Source organism: Aegilops tauschii, chromosome 1 (assembly GCF_002575655.3).
Source record: "Aegilops tauschii subsp. strangulata cultivar AL8/78 chromosome 1, Aet v6.0, whole genome shotgun sequence".
Classification (NCBI taxonomy): Eukaryota; Viridiplantae; Streptophyta; class Magnoliopsida; order Poales; family Poaceae; genus Aegilops; species Aegilops tauschii.
The window spans coordinates 429,026,257-429,032,125 of record NC_053035.3 but is presented as its reverse complement, the minus strand read 5'-3'; the positions used below and the strand labels follow the sequence as shown (position 1 = coordinate 429,032,125).

General features: G+C 43.2%; 1 long non-coding RNA gene across 2 annotated transcripts; it reads left to right on the top strand.

Annotated features, from left to right (window-relative positions):
- Window positions 1–1,235: 1,235 nt before the first annotated feature.
- Window positions 1,236–4,365, top strand: LOC120968380 (uncharacterized). Of its 2 annotated transcripts, XR_006669024.2 has the most exons (3): window positions 2,317–3,014; window positions 3,802–3,863; window positions 3,945–4,365. It is a non-coding gene; the product is annotated as an uncharacterized lncRNA (long non-coding RNA). The 2 variants fall into 2 exon arrangements; XR_006669023.2 differs by having other exon boundaries at window positions 1,236–3,014; window positions 3,802–4,365.
- Window positions 4,366–5,869: the final 1,504 nt, after the last annotated feature.

Genomic DNA, 5,869 nt, shown 5'->3' with positions numbered 1-5,869 from the left:
CTGACCTGCTTTCTGTTTCTTCTCTAGTGCCCCAGACCAACAATTTTTCCATCCTGCATTTCTGGGTTAACACCGACCGGATCAACCCTGTTTTCGTTGGCTCTAGCTGTCGTGGCAGGCCCATTTGGACGCCTTGTCTTCCAATGCAAGACCGTCTCTCTGATCCTCGAATTCAGTAAGAGTTGCAACGCCTCCCCTTAGAACATGCATACCCTTCTCATAAGCTGCCACGCATGCATCTCCAAGACAGACTAACTCCATTGCATGGACATACAATGTTGTGTGGAGATGGGTCATTGGACGATTTTCTATTTAGCGCTGCAGGCGCTTGTTATAGGCAAATTTACAAACGGGCGCGTGCCGCGCGCTGGGCCGGCCCATCACTCTGCTTTTTTTACGCAAAAAATGGGCGCGCTAAAACTGAGCATCGAACCCACGACCTCCCTCGTGCAGCTACTTTCGTACAACCACCACGCCAAGAAGCAGGATATGCTAAGCTTCAACTCTTTCTCTCTTTCATTCCTTACTATTCTTTTTTTTTCATTTTCCTTTTTCCCATTTTTGTTTTCTGTTTTTTCTTTCTTCTTCTTCCTGGTTTATTCCCTCATTGTTTTTTTCGTTTTATTCTTTTCTTAAATGCGTGAACTCTTTTTTAAATCGATGGTGTTTTTCTTTTCAAATTTGATGAAATGCGTGAACTTTTTTTGAATCGATGGTGTTTTTCTTTTCTTAAATGTGTGAACTTGTTTTACCAAATGATTATTATTTTCAAATTCAATAAACTTTTTTTAATTTGATGAACTTTTTTTCAATTCGATGAACTTTTTTTCAAATTCGATGAACTTTCTTTAAATTCGGTGAACTTTTTTTATTAGATGAACATTTTTCAAATTCGAAGAACTATTTTTAAATTCAATGAACTTTTCTCAAAATCTATGAACCTTTTCTCAAATCCGAAGAACTGTGATGAAGAATTTTCAAATTCGGTGAACTCTTTTTCAAATCTAATGAACCTTTTCAAAATGAAGTGAACTTTTTTTCTCGATGAATTTTTTTCAAATTGGATGAAGAAGTTTCAAATTCAATGAACTATTTATCAAATTCGATGAACTTTTTTGAAAAGTTGATGAACTTTTCCAAATTCAGTGAACTGTTTTTCAAATTTGTGAACTTTTTTCAAATCCGTGAAGTTTTGTTTAAAACTCATGATCTTTTTCATTGTTGTGAACTTTTTTTAAAAGTTTGTGCACTTTTGTTTTCCATTTGCATGAACTTATTTGAATACATGAACATTTGTTACATTGGCCAACTTTTTTATGCATGTCCGTCAACTTTACAAAAAAAATTACATTTTTTCCATACATTCACGTTTATGTTCGTCAACTTTACAAAAAAAATTCATACATTCACGTTTTTCATCAAAGTTTTCAAATAATTCAAAAATCTAAGGGAGATAAGTAGCGCTGCCATACTGGTTCGTAAACAAAGTCCTGCTGAAGTGAAACAGTAGCAGCTAGTTGGTGTACTGGTTCGCTGAACTTGAAGACCTCTGTGAGGTCGCGTGTTTGATTCACAGGGGCTATCTTTTTAGATGTTTTTTGCACAATAATACATTTTTTTCTCCATGCGTGTTCGTGGGCCGGTCTGCCAGGAGCTGCCGCCTGCGGCAGCTGCCTTTGGCGGCGCTGAAGGCGCTGAGTAGGCGCTCCCGGGTCATTGTCCATGTCCCAGCATGTTTGCGCTGGTATTCCCGCCTTCTCATGAAGCCACATCACTCGAATTGTTATAGCCGTTGATGCAATAGTTTGCAGCCGTCAGATCGAAAGTTGACAAAATTACTTGGAGCTGCCACCGCTAAGTGGAAATACCCTTCGTTGTTTCGAGCCGTCTCGCTCGCTGCCTGCGTCTTACTGGATTTCTTTTGGTTGGGTTGTACATGTACAGCAAAGCCTATTTTTTGGACACTAAGGGCATCTCCAACAGGAGATGCTAAGAGGGGACGCTAGGAATTTATTCCCGGCAGATCGGAGGTTACGTTGTCGAATCCCAGCGCCTCGTCTGGCATCGGTGCAAAGGAAGGCACCGAGCGCTTGCTCAGTTTTTAACGTACGAGAGAACTGGGCCTTTCTTTCTAATCTGTTATTCAAGAGCCCGTTATTAGCGCCAACGTTGGAGGAGCGAGCGCTAACGTCCTTGGATATTTTTTTTCCCACACGATAAGCGCCTGCATAAGCGCTCAGCATTGAAAATGCCCTAAAAGGCCCGTTCACACCGGGCACGACCCACCCTTCCTTTTATCTCCAAAAAAAAAACTGAACGATCCTTCCGTCCAGCCGCCGCCATGAGCCCCTCCGGCGACCGTGCCAGGATCCACCCTTCCCTGGCCAGATGTTGCCGTACCTAATCCTCTACCAGCAGCCGGCACCACCCTTGCTTGCCCCCACCCAGCCGTCGCGGCTAACCCCTTCGTCGTCGCCGTCGTCGTTCCCCGGCGAGCAACCTCTCTAGAGATGCGTCATCCAGCCACTGCCGGCATGGATTCCGCCGCCACGGCTCACCCTCTCCCAGCACAGCCAACACGAGATGCTCCTCCCGGTCAGTCACCGAAGGTAACCTTACGCCGCCACGCCCAACGGCCCCCTTCCAGTAACCGCCGCCAGCCCTTCCGTTGCTCGACAGGTGAGCATTAACTCCATCATATTCGTCCATCTTCCCGCTGCCGCTTTTATGTCGTAATCCCTTCCACCTCAATGCCACAAATGCACATGAAACTGCCCCGCACCACTCAATCAGCAGAAACGGATGGATTCATGTCAAAAGAAGAAACTGATGGATTTATTGCTCCCTCCTCATGAAGGGTAATCGACCCAGTGGCTCTCCCTTTTAAGCAGTGGAGTTGATCCCTTCCCATCCCATCCACAAATTCGTGCTGGTCCAGAGTCACTTCCCCTCGCCGGGTTCACATCGCAGGCTTCTCCTCGAGGCGTCCGCAGATCCCCCCCGGTGCGCTACAGGTCTGGTTCTAAATCCTAGAACTGCATCATGTAATCCTAGAACATAGCAAGACTTTGCTCTTAATTTTTCATGTCTTCACGATACAAAGCTTGATGCGATCTGGATGCTGTACCGAAACATAACAAAATTTAGCTCTTAAAATTTCATGTCTTGGCAATGCAAAGTTTGATGCGATCTGGATGCTGTACAGAAAATTTTTACTCATAATTTTTTCATGTTTTGACATACCACCACAATGTGTCCGTTAGTTGATTTTTCCTGTATGTTTCTATGAAAATTATCATTTGTTTCCTGCTATATCTATGAATTTTAAATTTTCCTGGTATATAACTTCTGCTATATAGATCACTAATCTGTTGGTTGAGCCCAAGTCGCATACCTGAGAACAATTAAAAGATGCAGTTCATTCAAGCTACAGACTAGCAGCTCTTTTACATGTCCAACGAACATTAGGAACTACGTCCATAATTTGGGAGACAAAGATGAATTAATCTTCATATTGACATATCGTCAGATATAACCACATACAACAAATATAAATGTGAAGGTTCTGCTAGCCTGAAAGACTGTATGTATATCTTGGAAATAATACACACTTGAAAGATGTATACGTGCCCTTGCTTCAAGCTTTATCTCTAACAGTATGAATTATCCTTATGGTTTATAGTTTGTATGAGCTAGCAGCAAGTAAGAGTGCATTTTATTTATCCTCACTTGGTAAGCAACAAAATAGCTTACTACTACAACACACACATCTATATTAACATCATCCAGTTGCATTTTCAGCTTGCCACTTACCTTTTCAACGAAGGGTGGCAGCCAGTACAAATGGAGAACCGGAGCGACAGGTACTCCTACTGAAATTAGTATGATATATATTTTCATTCCACTTCTTACCCTGATTGACAACATACTCCTATCTTCTCAAGGACGCCACCTAATTTTGTAAAAAGTTAATTTGCCATGTTCTACCGCCGTTTCAATAAGAGAAGCTCGGAAGAAATACATGGACGCAATTGCAAAGATGAAGGGCACAAAAGACCCGACGTTTATAACTTTCAAACAGGAGTCCAAGCCTCAACACATCGCTAACCAACTATCTGGTGACCATGCATTATCATCCATTGGATACATTGTTGAGTATGAAAAGAATGGGATACCATATATTCAGGTCATAGTAACTGAAAAAGGCACACCTACAAACAACATAAAATATATCGAGTAAGAATATAGTACATGCTACAAGCTGTTACAGTTTTATCATATGGTATATAGTTCATGCTACAAACTGCTACGGCTTGGTACATATTTGTACCAACAATAAATTTCAGTCATTTCGTATATAAGAAATCTATTATTTTATGGATTGAAATAATTTCTCCTTTGAGATGTCGATGTTACTCCGAAAATCCATAGACAAATTTCCGCAGCAACGCGCGGGGCATCTTCTAGTACCTATAGGTGTGGTGGCAGAATATCCCTGGCATCCCTTGTCCACCCAGGGCCGGCCCTGGGCCAGGGCAGCAGGGGCGACGGCCCGGGGCCCAGCCAAACTAGGGGCCCGACCTGTGCTGCAGTGTGTGTATATAGTACTCCCTCCGTCCCATAATGTAAGACGTTTTTTTACACTAGTGTAGTGTCAAAAAACGTCTTACATTATGGGACGGAGGGAGTAGATGATATAGCGAAATCACTAATTAAGGAGTACTCGTTGCAAAGAATCCATCTTCCCAGGTCACGACAAGTGGTGCACATGCAGCGCGCCACTTGTCGCAACCTGGGAGTTTTCCCTTTTTTCGTAGATTCGTTTATTCAAAACGTTTTATCACTTAAACCGTGCGTCCAAATCTCAAACCGTTTTCACCATTGGATTCCTCGCGTCGAGATCTTCAAAACTAGATCCCATGTTGATAGGTTTTGACGAACTTTTTTTCCATGAAAAAAACGGACGAAAAAACCAAACCGGGAGCACGGTTTTTTCCCTTTCCGAAAGAGGCACGCCCGTGCCTCTCGCGAAATCACAATCGTGCCTCTCGTGGAAGCAAAACCGTAACTCTCGTGGAAAGAAAAAAACAGAAAACACGTTTTTTTCCCTTTTCGAAAGAGGCATGCCCGTGACACTCGCGAAAGCACAACCGTGCCTCTGGCAAAAGCAAAACCGTGACTCTCGCGAAAGAAAAAAAAAACAGAAAACGCGTATTTTTTTCCTTTTCCGAGAGGCACGGCCGTGACTCTCGCAAAAGCACGACCGTGCCTCTCGCGGAAGCAAAACCGTAACTCTCGCGAAAGAAAAAAAAACAGAAAACGCGTTTTGTTTTTCCCTTTCCGAGAGGCACGGCCGTGACTCTCACGAAAGCACAACCGTGCCTCTCGCGGAAGTAAAACCGTGACTCTCGCGATAAAAAAAAACAGAAAATGCGTTTTTTTTCGTTTCCGAAAGGCACGGCCGTGACTCTCGCTAAATCACAACCGTGCCTCTCGTGAAAAAAACATGACTTTTCACGAAAGAAAAAAAAAGTAAATGCGTTTTTTCGCGCAAAAAAATGTTTTTTTGGTCAAAACGCTAAGGAAGACCGGGGAAAAACCAAAACGTCAAAAAAAACTGTTTAAAAAGCCGAAAATGCGTGCGGAAAAATAAAAAAACAGAATCTGGAGGGAGCGTCCAGAGCGCGACACGTGGCGAATGGCTGAGAGCGCGCCAAGTGGTGCTGATCGTTGCGAGGCTCTGGAAGGAGCGCTCGTTAACTAGTTGCTCCCATAATATAGGCCCTGATGAATTCGTGAATGAAAAAAAAGTCTGTAGGCTGAGAGGCCCATCATCCAACTTCCAACAGAAGCCCAATTGCCAAGAGGC